The 15,863-nt window shown below is 30.2% G+C and overlaps 1 long non-coding RNA gene across 1 annotated transcript; it reads left to right on the top strand.

Moving 5' to 3' along the window:
* The first annotated feature begins 12,634 nt into the window (after positions 1-12,634).
* Positions 12,635-15,773, top strand: LOC148929467 (uncharacterized). Its single transcript, XR_016129024.1, has 2 exons — positions 12,635-12,815; positions 13,719-15,773. It is a non-coding gene; the product is annotated as an uncharacterized LOC148929467 (long non-coding RNA).
* Positions 15,774-15,863: the final 90 nt, after the last annotated feature.

Raw genomic sequence — 15,863 nt, forward strand, 5'->3', positions numbered from 1 at the left:
TTTTGTTATGCTTCATTTCATCAGCATTTTCAGCCCTATTTATAGTTGTTAATGGAGCCACATTGTGGTATGGAGCTATGCCCCCATCAATTCTCAAAATATTCAGGTGTATCTACTGATTTTGATTTTAATCATAAAATAAGAAAAAACTAGTATTATTGAATTAGTTATATTTGAGAATCTAAAATGATTCTTGTTATAAATAAAAAATATTTAATTGTTTGTAAAATCATAAAGTTATTTCAAAGTTTTAGTTTTTAACTAATATTGTTACAGTTTTGGTATCACATAAATGAACTTTGAATCATTTCTAAAGCTACATTTTGAAATCTTTTTGTGATAGTTTTCTAATGGAACCTCTAATGTTTAGTTTTAATAACTAAAAATAATTGAATGACTTGAAAATTGTTATCATGAATGGTTAAGAGCTTTACATCATACTCTAAAAAATCAATATTGAACGATGAACTCTAATATGGCGTATTAAAGATAATTAAAATTCAATGTATATTTTGATTAAAGGAGTAGTTAGTAAAAAATTAAAATTTTGGTACACTACTATACATCATTTATTTAGTGGAATTATTTAATAAATTAGAACTTGACGACATTTGTTAAATGTTTTATCGCTTGAGTTTCAGTATGTCTGACTTTTTCACTATTTGTATAGCAATGATTCATTTTCTTGGCAAAGTTTACAATTTGATTCTTCCCAAAGAGGCAAAAAGTCATCTGTCTTTTCATTTATATTTTTCGTGGTAAAATGACCTCCGTCAATCGCTATTTCGTTTAACTTTTATCTTTCAACAATTATATTGTTATACTATCATGTACATGAAATTGGGATCAATTCAAACAATCAAATTATTGTTTGATTTTTAAATTAGATCAATGAAGGATTGATAATGTGAATTTTTTTTCAAAATACATTAGAGCACAACTTTAGGTATTTCATTGATTTGAAGGAAACTAACTGTTTATATATATACAAATTGATTAGATATTGGTAGTTTTATAAATAAATAATTAAATTAGTAGTTATCACTGTGGACCATAGGAATCGTATTCTGACTTTTGAATAGCCACACAATGATTCAATCCATTTTTGGAGATGTACGATATTAACCTATTTCTTACCTGATTTGGATTTAAATCGTGCGTCCATGAATGGTGCAAACTTTTCTTACATAACATCTCTTTAGTTACTCCCTCCGTTATTTAATGAATACAAGTGTTTCAGAAATATATTTATCGATATATAACATTCATTCCACTAGTGATTGATATTGTTTTTTTGTCGGACCATTACAAATGATCAAAAATAAAATAAAATAGCACAAAATATAGAATATAAAACAATGAGAGGCTTGGGGTTTGGACCCACAATCTCTAGCTTTACCAAGTGGCATTATCATTAAAACGAATTTGTACTAAAATCTAATAAGTTTAAATAGAAGTATCGTATCAATTGTTTTATGTATGATATATTTGGCACTTTAACAATAATTCCTAAAATCGAGTGAGAAAATTAACGATTCTGTGGACCCATTCTGCTCTATATTACTATATATGATACAAAAAGATTTGGAATATGATGGGCATGCAATGCTATTGCAAAGAATGGGAGGTCAAGAAGACTAAGCTAGACCATCTACCATGTTTATTTGAACAAGTTTCAAGTGCAAACTTTTTCTTAAACATGACATCTCTTTAGTTGAATACTTAACAAATTCTCCGAGTGTCAAAATAGTGTCGACAAATGAAATAAAAATAGGTACGATAGGAGTATATAATTTGTAAAACTTTGATATTTTTTAAGGTACGTATTCATTAATTATAAAAGTAAAAACAAAACATTCAATCACGCTTACTTTATTCCATCACCCATTCAATCACCCTTATTTTATTGCATCACATACTTTACCCTCTCTCTTTATCTTTCCAACTTTATTCATTTATCCTACTTTTCAACACAATTTCTGCCAAAAATTCTTGACTAAACTTATTTGGGACTAAGGGAGTACAAAGGAGTACTCCATATAATTTGAAAAACTTTGAAATAAGATATGTATTAAATATAAAGGAATATAATCAAATGCAAACTCTAAATATTGTACAAACTTCAAACTATGATCTGGACCGTTGAAAAATATCAACAGATGATAAAATTACATCAACAGAAAATGTCAACACAGTGTCAACGGTTGATGCTGTGTTGACATCATGTTGACATTTTGTGTTGATGTAATTTTATCATCTGTTGACATTTTTCAACGATCTAGATCATAGTTTAGAGTTTGTACAATATTTAGAGTTTGCATTTTATCACTACCCTATAAATAAATATAAAAGTAAGCAGTGGTCGGACCTATTGGAGTATAGCCTCAAGAGTTTGATACTTAAATAGTTAATGTCAGACCTGTTTGAACTGTGAATAGTTAACATCTAACCCGCATTCGGATATGTGATCTAGATTTGTGGTTTGAAATCGGAATTATTTTGGTTTCGGACTATCTCAACAACGAATGTGCACTCTCCATCACATGTTACTTTAGTCATTTTCCTTTCTAGCAAAAGAAGTTTGCATGCAATAATTTTAATTTATTCTTACGTTTTTTTTCTCTTTTTTTATTTTCTCTTAGCTCTCATACTTTATTTCCTTCCCGCTAAATCGGTAAACACCATGTTCTTAAATTTTGTATCCAAATTAAAGAAACGATGAATCAAGTAATATGGGACCGATGTAGTTCTAGATATAGGGCATATATTGATTAGGGCGCCAGAATATAAAGATTTATCAACCCTTATTCTTTTACAGAGCTTTTGACCATTAAATTTGAGATCCTATATATGCAAAAAAACTTTATCAAACTTATATGGCTTGTTATGTTTGATTTGTCTTTTTTTATGAATAAAGATAAATGTACATTGAACATGTGCATAATACCCCTAAATTTCAAATTTAATTGAATAAAATTATAACTTAGTTTTGTTATTATTATTTTATAGCAATAAAAACAAAATAGAGATAAAAACTTATGAATTTTTTTTTGTCATGATTTGAAATTATAATACAATGTAATATTTAATAAAAAAAATATTTTTTTCTTAAATCTGTAGGAGTATATATTTAATTTAAAATTTTATATTTTTAAAAATGGAGTATGTAATTTATTTTAATCCAATAAATGTTTTTAACGTAAAATATTTATAAAGGTCAATTATGTGGGCATAATTAATGTATATTTATCACTATTATTTTATATTGCTGAATCTTGATTAGGCCAGGTGTTGGTTTCTGAAAAATTCTTTATGCCGTTGGAAACAACTTTATGACTTTACAACTGTCAGAATATACATTGAGAAGGTCTGAAAAATATATGCAAATAATGTGGCTTGTAAAGTAGTGATATATATCAATTCTTGTCGCGTGGCCGAAAGAAGAGTTAACAATGACTTGTAATAAAATTTCTACAACGGGTATATTTGTTTGGATCATCGATCCTAAAAAAGGAACCTTATCCCCATCTCGACACGTAAAGAAAGCATATCTAAAATTCTCCATATTATGGGGCTGGGCAACCTAGAATAGATACAAGCAACAAAAGAGAGGAGAACCAATTCACATTGTTAAGAGGTAAAAAAAAAAGAATTAGACTTTTAGAACATAAATTGGTAATACTGAGCCTGCACGAGTAGCTCAGCTGGTCTTCATAATGGTAATTGAGTAATATTAATACATTAGATGTTGTATTAGGGTGTAATAAGTCCATAATTAGGAGATGGATTAAAGCATTGTTCATCTTACTTCACCCCAACTTGATATTATGTTAAGATGTTGTATTAGGATGTAATAAGTCCATAATTAGGAGGTGGATTAAAGTAATGTTCATCTTACTTCACCCAAACTTGATCTTACGTTAAGAGTGTGGGGAACATTAGATGTTGCATTAATATGCACCAAGTCCACAAGTATGAGAAGTGTGAAAGCATGACTTATTTTAATTGAGTTCTAGTATTAATTTGTCAAACTCTCTTGCTCGTATCTCCTTGGTGTGTTCGGTTTGTAAGATTGTATCCCGAATTAAATTAGTAGTGTGTTTGGTTCATGAGATTTAGTCTCTCAACTCAATCCTAGATGGATAATCATGGGATAATTAGTCATAGCTAACCCCCTATGACTAAAATAATCTCACAACTCAATCCTAGATTATATCTTTGTATTATTTTATCTAGACAACCGAACACCACCTTTATAGAATAGATGATCTTAATAAAAAAATTACTTTATTCGTCCACGAAAAATGGTCACATTTTTTTTTCTAGGATACTTTGTTCGTCCAAAAATATAAAGTTTCTCTCAAATTTTACTTATTTTTTTCTCTCATACTTTATCCATTTTTTCTCAGTTATGAGTTCTCTCATACTTGATCAACTTTTTCTTATCCTATCTTTTACTTTATCAATTTCTCATTAAAATTCGTGTTGTCTATCTATGGACCTATTTTTCGTGGGTTATGTCAAATCATCACTGAATGAACTCGAGATTTTTATCTTAAAAGGCCCGAGAACGCCAAAACATTTCACCCATAAACATTTAACTGATCAATCTAAGACCTAAGTCCATTTAACATATACTCCCTCCGTCCCGGATTAGGAGTCACTTATTGTTATGGCTCGGGTTTTAAGAAAGAGTTGAAGTGTATAATAAATGAAGTGAGATGGTGGAGTGTGTAATAAATGAAGTGAGATGATTGAGTGTGTAATAAATGAAGTGAGTTGGTTGAAGGTGGATCCCTTTTGACTTTCTGGATTTTTATTTTTGTTTTGGTTTATTTTAATGTAGATAATGGCATTTTCATGTAATTTTGATGAACAATGGGGTAAAATTGTATGACCAAATATGGAAAATTCTAAATGTGACTCTTAAACTGGGACGGACTTTTATGGCAAAAAGTGACTCTAAATCTGGGACGGGGGGAGTATACCATATATATATGAACCTGTGTGAAGATGAGCATCATATCGACAAACCCGAGCATCATATCGGCAAATCCGAACATCATATCAAAAAAGTCGAGCGGTTCATAACATTATATCGACAAAGCCGAGCAGTTTATGAGCACTCCTTTAAAACACATAGTATCACATAACATGCGTAACATCATTTTCTACCCCCGTCCACAAAAAATATACTCTCTCTGTTCCATTAAATATGAAATGTTTGTTTTCTCGCACATGTTTTGGAAAAATGATAATAAATAATTAAAGTGGAGAAAAAATAAAGTAAAAAAGAGAATAATGTAAAAGAGACTCTCCTCTACACATCTGTATTTTCTTAACATAGGTAATGTTAGAACTTTGGGCTTCCACATAACTAATTTAATGTGTGTGGCTATCTTTCAGTTGTCCAATTAAAGTGATTCAATAAAGATTAAGTTTGGACTTAAAGTGTGTTTATTTGTTATGGAAATAAGTGTAGATACCATATGAGATTTTCTATTTGATGAGGAACCGAATAGAAAATAAAGGGGTTTATATTTTATATAAATATAAACTAGGGTTATGGTCCCCAGACGTCAGAAGAACGTTCAATATCTCGGTATTCTCTTGGCAGACTATTGTGAATGACGTCTCTGATTGTTTGGAAGATCCATAGCCGCTGCAAAGCAATTCCGCCTTTCAATTCGTTATGGATCAAGGTAGGCTTCCGCTTTGTAGTTTGTGCTCATTCTCCATCATTCTTGGTTAATCATCGTAGAAAGGTTTATATAATTGTTCACACAATTATTCCAACAGGTTTATATAATGCTTGAAATAAAATTCATATTTAAGCAACAAGCCTATAGTAATACGTTGGATAGAAAAACCCATCTCCTACGCTTAAATCCATAGATTATCTTTCTTTTCCATTCTAAAGTAGCGTCAAGCGTGGGTGAAAAACTATTAAAATAAGATAACATACTAATCAAACTTTACGAAACTGTTTAACTTAAAAGGAATGCATGCATCATACATGGTTTATATTCTCGTTTATCATTAAAAAAAATATAAAGCTCTGTATATTAATTAAATTAGGAGATTTAATTCATTTCTTTAATTAATTCAAAACACAAAATTTCTCGAATTAGTTATTCGGGTAAATAAATCGGATAATAATTAGTTGTCTCCGAGTTAATTAATTGACCCTTCTCATTAAATAATGGAACTTTAAAATTTTGCCCAACCACCAATCCATCCAATTTATTTATTAGCCAAGCCTACTTGGAAATAAAACCCCACCAATTCTCTTGGCCCAAACTAGGATAATTATGACTTTGCCCATCATATTACATGGGATTTAATTTGTGGCCCAAGCACTTAAGAAATCAATCCATTTCTTTTGCCGTCCCAACATAGAATCAGTCTCACAAAAATGGGTCCAAACTATATAAAATGCAGTCTTAATTAAGAGAGAGAATCGGAAATTCAATCTGTTGAAAAAAAAGGCTATAGAGGGCTGCAAGGCCCAAACATAATCAATAGCTGAAGTCCAAAAGAATGGGCTTCAAGAAATAAAATCTAATCTGCACCTTGTAGTTTAGCTTTGTGATATAGCATTGAATTTGTAACCCAAGTATTTATATGTAACATTCCATCCAATAGAATTTCAATTGACATATCTCTTATTCCTAGGGATCCTTCGAGAAAACTTCATAACCTTTTATCATTTTGAATACTCTTATATTTGATCACGTAAAATGTGAAAAATAATATGGCCTCTTGAATAAATAGTAGTATTCCATAAATTGATTAAAATAAACAAGGACCCCATTAAGCTAAACGTTCAACATTCACTCGTGAATAAAAAGATAGGAAAAAACGGAGCGACACAAAAGGCATGACTCACATTCCACAAACTTTCTATATCCGCTTCTTTCAATAATAAAGTCAGACAATTTCATCTAGTCCGCCAAAAATGAGACATTTATTATCGATTTGAGGAAAGGAATAGTGGTTTTCAAATAAATAAAGTAATTTATTTTGTGGCCATGGGAATCGTACTCCTACTTGGAATAGCCACACAACGGTTCAACTCATTTTTAGAGAAGTGTACAAGTATTTCTTACCAAATTTGGAGGTAAATCTATTGGGTCCATGAATAGTGCTTTAATCTATACAAAAAGTATAAAAATTCTCCGATAAATTAGGTGCTTAAATCATGTTCACCGTGTTTACAGAGTTTCACTATATGGCCTTAATTATTTTTATTTATAGTAAAGTAAAAGTGGACTTTTATCACACCCATGCTATGCACGGCCCATTTTATTTATATCAAATTATACAGTATTATATACTATAAAATAAGAAATAATACGGATTTAAAATTATAAATATAATTAATAATAACCATATACAACAATATACTTATAAATGCAGTTAATTCATATACTGTAAAATTATGAGTTTAGTATAATTTGTGTAAAACAATTGAGGTAAGAGTAATTCTAGGAGTAAAATCGTATAGTTTTTTCAAAATCAAAAGAAAAAATAATTATTACGGAGTAGTAAATTATTATTTAAAATATATTAACATAAATATTGAAATGAATCAAATATATTACGATGACTTAAATTAATAAAACAATAAATGAATTAACTATCGATAATAACTTTAAAAAATAAATAATTAATATAATCAACTAAAATGAATTAAACTAACTAATTAAAATATATTAAAGATGGACCACATGAATCATAGAACAATTAGACAGGAGTAGAGAAAATATACATCGCCCATTAATCATTGAACAATTAGATAGAAGTAAAAGAATATATACATATTCACTGTGCCCTAAAATAATGCGCAAAGAATTCTACTGCATTTGTTCAGGGTAAATATCTCTCTTCTCTTTCCCTTTTCATTAAATACACGAAATTTTGGGACTTAACGGGACTTGCCGGTTCTGATCATCGCTCTTATTTCTGTTTCAGCCGATGGAAAGAGGTATCCAACGTCTAGGGGTGGGAATACGGGTATCCGTGGATACCCGACTCGAAAAAACCGGGTATCCAAACCCGAAAATCATCAAAATGTCTATCCAAAATTCGCCCCGATATATTTTCGGGTACTCCAATACCCGCCCTGGGTATCCATATCCGACGTATCGGGTATCCAAATACCCAACTCTTTACATGTGTCAATAATTAATAAAAAAATTAAATTTTATATATTAATAGAAATATAGAAGTATCTAAAAATTGACTAATATTTTTAATGTTTCATTTATTTTGTAGTATAAAACTAAAAAAATGGATCACTTTTATTTTAAAGTATAAGATTATATTTAATGCAAAATGGCTAAACCTAATTTAAAATATGCTTTAAATAATATATTGGATATTCGGGTAATACCCGATACCCATTCGGGTTATCCAATACCCGATTTATCTTATATTTCATTACCCAATCCCACACCAAATCTCATAAAATTGGATATTGGGTATCCAAATCCAGCAGATATCGGGTCGGGTAAATCTAATACCCGATATCCGTGTTCTCACCCCTACCGACGTTTAACCCATCCAATTCATGAGATTCTTGTGGATTGTGTGATGTTCGCATTGTGAGAAAATGAGCAGAAATTGAAATATGGAAAATAAGCCATAACAAAGCTTGATAGAGATAATTTGTTTTCATTCTATGAATTACCCAAATCTTTACAGAGATATATATAAAATCTAAAACAGGTCTAGCTATGCACTAAACAATCAGTTACATGAAGTGGGTAAGTGGTATGAACGTGCTGCATCAAAATTGACTGCTGTTACAAATTCATTAGGAGTAAAAAATAATTGTAATAAATAATGATGGGAATTTATGTTTTTAATTTCAGTAAATGTATTATAATATTATTTGAGCATTTAATTACAAACCGATTGTTAAAGATGTATAAATTGTGTAATAAAAAATCATTTTAATTTAATTATAATTTTCCTTTAAAATGGCATTCTAGTAAATATTTCCAAAATTCCCATTTTATATATTTATAGATATAGTTTGTGCTCATGGATACCCAATTATCATTTTCCCAGTAATATATAGTAGAAACCCAATTTTCATATTAGAAAATTAACAAAGATAATATGTCCAAAGTCACTAGAACAACATTAGCAAGGTGGAAAACTAAAGAAACCAAATTTGAAACTCCCATTTCATTCTTCTGCAAACACACAATCGGATACATTTATTCTCTTAATATGAACTTTAAATTAAGCTAATCAAATCTCTTACTTGTACATCGAGTCAATTAATTCTTCATTGATGGGTATTTCACTTTAAAGTTTATGCAATGATTCCTAAAGTCGAGTGAGCAATAAACGATTCTGTGGACCCATTTAGATCTATATAGATAGAAAAAAGATTTGGAATATATGATGGGCTTGCAATGTCATTTAGTTTATTGGAAAGGTCAAATTTCACATTTAGTTTATAGTACTAACATACACTTACAACAAGTTCCAAGTGCATTTTTTTCTTAAACGTGACAGTTTTCATGAAATGTTAGATGATCAATAGATATAGTCGTTCTAAATTGCAAGGATGACTTAATTTTTCCTAAGGGTCAATAGAAGACTCTATCGTCGCCACCCTGATATGCGGTAAAAAAAAATTTGGACTAAGAAAACAATGTCATTATGACAAATTTTCATGTTTAATTTGTGAAATTACAAACTTACCCTTTACCTGTATAAAAAGTACTCTCTCCGTCTCATAGTAGATGCCATATTTGGGAGTTGGCACAAGATTTTAGGAGATGTTATTTTGTGTGTTCTGTGGTGAGTGAAAATATAATTAATGTGAGAGTGAACTTTTTCTAAAAGAGGAAATGTAACATCTTTTGTGGAACAAACTAAAAAGAAAAGTGTGACATCTACTATACTACTATAGAACGGAGGAAGTACTATATTCCCCTAGTTCATTCACTTCTATTGATTCCGCCCCATCATAACTATTTCTTGGATACATTGAACTTAGAAGTAGAACATGGCACAGTGGGAGAATCTTGATAGCACTAAATTATTAAGCATATTATTAGGGACCAAGTTGAAAACAGTGAAAATATAAAAGAAGTCGAACTTTACATTTATCCATTTTTTCGTTATACCTTATGTTATTGTGATATATATATCGATTATACTTCTATCCCAATAAAATTCCAACCTAACTAGCTCACGTTTGATTAGCCAAAAACTCAAGTAGGGCTAACCCAAAATCAGATGGATTGACCCGATTGGCATCCCTATTTGTGGGTTGCGGATGTTTAGAGTCTAGCCTAAAAAGCTTATGCGGTGATTGAATAAGAGTGTGATCCGGATTTATGGATTGAAATTGGAATTATTTTATGAGAATTGGACTAACTTGTGAATAAATGTTATAGATAGAGGTATATATTGAAAATAAAAAATTTATCAAGTCTTATTCTGTTACAAATACAATGCTTTTGATCGTTAAAATTGAGATTCTACTAAAGTACTTTATCAGACTTATTCGACTTTTTATTTCGTGATTTATTCATTGTGATGTGCATTGCCTAACTTCACATAAAACTCCATGTGTATGTTCCATAACAACACTCTTTAGGCCTTTGGAAGCATCTTTAAGACTTTACAACTGTAAAAATATATAAAAAAAAGTGTCTGAAATATTTGCAAACAATATGTGGTGTGCAAAGTAGTGATATCTTTAAAACCTCGAGTGGGCAATGACTTGTATAAATTTTCTATATTGGGTATATTTGTTTGGATCATCTATCCCAAAAAAGGAACCTTATCCCCACCCCACCGTAAAAAAAGCATATATGGGGAATTCTCCATAGGGCAACCTAGACAAAGATAGGAGAGCCAATTGAGATTATTAGTGGTAGAAAAGAATGAGAGTAAGAATGATAGAAACATACATATGGTAATTGTCTCACGAGCATCAACGTCGATTAAGTAACACAACACTGAACAAACTATATAAGATCTATTTTTTCTATACATCTATAACTGCTAAAAATGATTCAAAATATTACAATATTATTTCAATAATTTTTCTTATGTGTCTTTAATGAGATAGCTTCATGATAAAATTTAATACGATAATAAGTAAATAAATAACTATAGAATACTTTTTTTAAGAATAAAGAACACAATTTCTAAACTAAATTTATTTATATTATAGTATGGTATATTTACACATTTATTATTATCAAAATCCAAGATAACTTATTTGATAAATTATACAAATATTTATGTTTCAAAATAATAACATTTTCAATTTTGAATATATAATTCAAAATATAGATTATCCTATTTCGTAACATAATACTTCATCTATCTCATTATAAATGAAACATTTCCTCTTTGGGTTGTCCCTAAAAAAATGAAATATTTCTTAAAATGGAAACAACACTCTTTCTATTTTTTCCATTCTCTTACTTTATTTTTTTCTTCATTAACTCACAATACAACACTACATAAAATTCCATACCGAAAAACAAATATTTCATATTTAATGGAACTGATGGTGTATTAATCTATGACACGAAATTTTGTAAAGAACAGTAATTCTGAAAAACGCATTAAAAATAGAAAACGTAAAGTATGATTTCCACTCCTAGTAGTAATTTAAGACAATTGTTTGAAGATCACGGTGAGGTTCACTTTGATGGAAAATTAGAATTATCAATCATTAAAAATCCCATCAAAACATATTGCAGTGCAGTTGGCAGCATGGAGCTGTGGTGATCTTGATATCACGGATTTAAACCTACTACCCGCTGGGATATCCAATATCGCCCTTAATCGCAAATCCAGTCAAGCAGGATTAGCCGGATTCCGACAAAGACGAATTCGATACAATTGTAATCATACAAACAAAAAAAAAAGTTCCATCGAAGAGGAGTAAAAGAATAGTCTGAATCCAGGAAATAATTAAAGATTGCATAAACAACATTTAATAATTGAAACGAAGTTTTTCGGTTACATGACCAATAGATAGTCCATATACCTAATTAAGAAGCATGGTTGTCTAAGCTTATCTCATAAATTTACCTAAAAAATTATGTCTCTCCTAGGTCTTATAATTTCTCAGGATTAGTTGTCACTTAAGTGGTCGGGAAATCTAAAAAGAAGTAGTACTTCACAATTAAACCAATTTATGGAGACTTTGTATGACCCTACATTCAATTAAACTAAATATTGCCATGGACTCATAATCATCGCTTAGTCATTTTTAAGTTTTGATTATGTATAATTATCGCATAAATTTGGTGTAACACCCGATGAAATGTACCTATTCCAATAAAAAAAAAATCATCTAATTAGACTTATTTGATAAATATTTTGAGATCTCGGAAATTTTGAAATTAATTAGGAATGAGCAATATTTTAAAAACGATTTAAATTCTAGAATATTTAAATGTTTGAATATAGTAGAGTAGAAAAAACAAAGTGAGATACTAATCTAGAAAACCTTATGAAACATGACGTGTAGTGGCAAGGAAATTGGAGAAATAAATTAATCTCTAGTTTACTCAATTTTTATATATTTTATTATCTAGAACTTTATTACTACATGCCTACCGTGCCACTTGTATTAAATTTGACCACATAATAAATTAATAAAATGGAGTACTATATAGAATCAAGAGATTAATGTGCTATATATCTTCTTCAACCTCATTTCTCCCTCATTTCTACCTCGTTGTTGAGAAGTTTTCGTTCCCTTCATCACACACATGACCTCCATTTCTTTTGCTGTATTCTATATGCATTCCACATAAATTGAGGTACCTCTTCAACCTTAACATATATTTGTTGTTTAAAAGCTTATACATAATGTGGAGTTTAAATAATCCAAATATTCAACTGTTTTGAGAGAAAATGTGTAAGGTTGAATTCTTTATTTATTGATAAATATATTGTCCTAGTATGATCATGAGCATTTTTTTTTTGTATCATTAGCTTCAAAGTTACTATATAAAACTCCAATTTGATACCACAAATTGGCTGGGAATTTGCACGAGTTCTAAGTTTTTGTGATAAATTATACTACAATATAACTATGGACAGGTTTTAACATGGTTTGGAATACAAATTAATATTGTGTACGTAGGACTAGAAATTAATATTGTGTACGTAGGACTAGATGTAGGACTAGAAATTTTGGATTTGATTTTATCAATATGATTATGAATATGTAATGAAGGTTAGGTTTAATGTATGAAATGATTTTATTTAAAATTTATATGATGAATTGATCAACTTTGAAAATAAATAGAAATATGTGTAAATTGTGGTTTATAGGGAGTATTGTTAATTAGGGCGTGAATTATGCATAGAAATAAATTTGTTAGAAACGAATGAAACATATTGATCTAAAAAGAATATAGATCGAAAAAGAGGAGTAAGAATTGTTGAATTTATTTATATTGCTAGGCTTTAGAATTTACGTTTAGAGTGAGGATAGGTGTAATGCAAATTAGAATTTAACTAGGCGAGTTTAAATAGAATTGTAATTTTGTGAGCAAGTGTCGTTTCAAAAGGTTATTGAATTTATTATCAAGAAGTTGAGATTGAATAGTTATGGAAATGATAAAATAAGGACAAGTTGAGATTGAATAGTTATTGAATTTATTATTGAGAATTCTATGAATTTATTAGACTGATGAAAATGATATTTATGGTAAAAGGGTGAAGGAGCTTATGTTGTTGAGATCAAATGAAATCATGAAAAAAGGATCGTCGATCAACCGGTTTGGAAATAAACGTCATTCTGGTAGCGTATTCTCACTCTAGGATCTATTTCTTTTGTTGAGATAGTATGTGAAAGTATAATATTATTATTAAAGTATGTTCTTAACATTGTATGTGATATGGATTTTCATGGATTGATCCATCTAACATTCCCAATTATATTCAATGATATTAGATCTTCAAATACCACAAAAGAAAAGTGGATCTAGACAAAAAAAACTAGATCTAAAAAGATTTAATGGAAAGATTAGAGGATCAAAGAGTGTATAGGATGAGAAATTAAGCTTAGGAACTCAAGACCTCTCCAAAATAATTGAGGCAATCCTAGATAACTTTCACCAAGATAAAATCCCTAATGTCCCCACTACCCTATGGATACACAAATCATATATAGTTATATACCTCTACTTGATCCAATCTAAAGAAAAATAATCAAGCGACCTAATCAAATTCGTAATTATATAAAAATCTCATAAAAGATATGCTCTCAAGGGGTCTTACAACATCATTCAACAAATTAAACCCAATTCTAATGTCTCACAAACTAGTAGTTCTGAGTTGGCCAGTCAACCGGCCCACGCGAACTCTTGGGATCGCGATTTCATTCTAACACCTAGTCTGGCATTGTGTCCAGTGGCCTTTCGCCCGGCCTGGGCGAACTCCCTGGACTCCTGATTCTCGAAAATGTCCGGTGGGCGATTTGTCCAACTGCATTTTGCCCAATCCGAGCAAACTCTCTAAACTCTTGATTCTCTTCAACAAAACGCCAGATCGGGCGTTCAGTTTACCTGGCCCGAGCAAACTCTCGCGAATCTTGTTGTAATGAAAACGTTTTTTCCAAAATAATGTCGGTTTGCGCCATACTTGATTTTTTTCGTATTCATTTTCATTTTGACCATTACAAGATGATTATGAAAAATTTAAAACTACACGTACTCTAATTTCAAAAGTGATAAGATTTACTATAAGTTACTCCTCGGCACTTAAAAATAGAATATACTCCTTCCGTCCGCGAATAAGAGTCTCGTTTTTCCATTTTAGTCCGTCCGCGAATAAGAGTCCCGGTTCACTTTTACCATAAATGGTAATAGGGTCTCACTTTCCACTAACTCATTCCACTCGCATTTCATTTAAAACTAATATATACAAGTGGGACCCCTATTCCACTAACTTTTTTCCACCCACTTTTCTTAACATTTCTTAAAACCCATGCCGCCCATGAATGGGACTCCTAATGGCGGACGGAGGGAGTATTTGCCATTTCAGGATGTCCATTAAAGTAGACCAATTCTATTTAAGGAAATTTTTTCTGTCTAATGAAGTGAGTATTATTTTCCACTAATAATACTTCAATCACTTTTTCTTTCCACCTCTTTCTCATTTTACCAATTGCGCATTAAAATCCGTGTCATTTCAAATATTGTTAATTTTTTATGGATGGAGGGAGTAATACTATGAATTAAAGGAATTGTCGGTAAACAACATACTACTCCATTTGTCTTATTCAAGATGTTCATCTTTCCTTTTTAGTGATATTCACTTTCTATATTTAGAAAAAAAATCCATATCTTTCCTCTTCTTATTAAAATATTCAATTATTTTTAACTCTCTACTCCCTAGAATCTAGTGTCACTCAAGAATATGAACATTTTGAGTGGGACAAAGGAGGGAGTAATAAAGATTCTAAAATTGGCAATCATGCGGTGATGCAAACCTCGTAAGCCCACATTGTATGATATCATCAAATTGCAGCATTTTATATGCAGAACCTAAGTTAGTTTTGTTGTGGCCAAAAATATTTTATGCAAAAAATGTCGTTGGGTGTTGGGCTGGTGTAGTATTGGACTTTAGATGGGCATGAATAATTTTTTGGGTCTATACTTGTATTTCATTTTCTTTGTCTATAAAATAGTAATCATACTGTATTTAAAAACTCTCGTGTTAACAACTAATTAAAAACTCTTAATATAATTTTAAAATAGTAATTCATACTCTCTCTATCTCTACTTTATTCACTCCCTCTATCTCTACTTTATTCACTCCCTCTTACTTTATCATCCCCACCTAACACACAAAATAAA

This window comes from Salvia hispanica, chromosome 4 (assembly GCF_029641045.1).
Source record: "Salvia hispanica isolate PSC_SH4W2 chromosome 4, Shi_PSC_v1, whole genome shotgun sequence".
Taxonomy (NCBI): Eukaryota; Viridiplantae; Streptophyta; class Magnoliopsida; order Lamiales; family Lamiaceae; genus Salvia; species Salvia hispanica.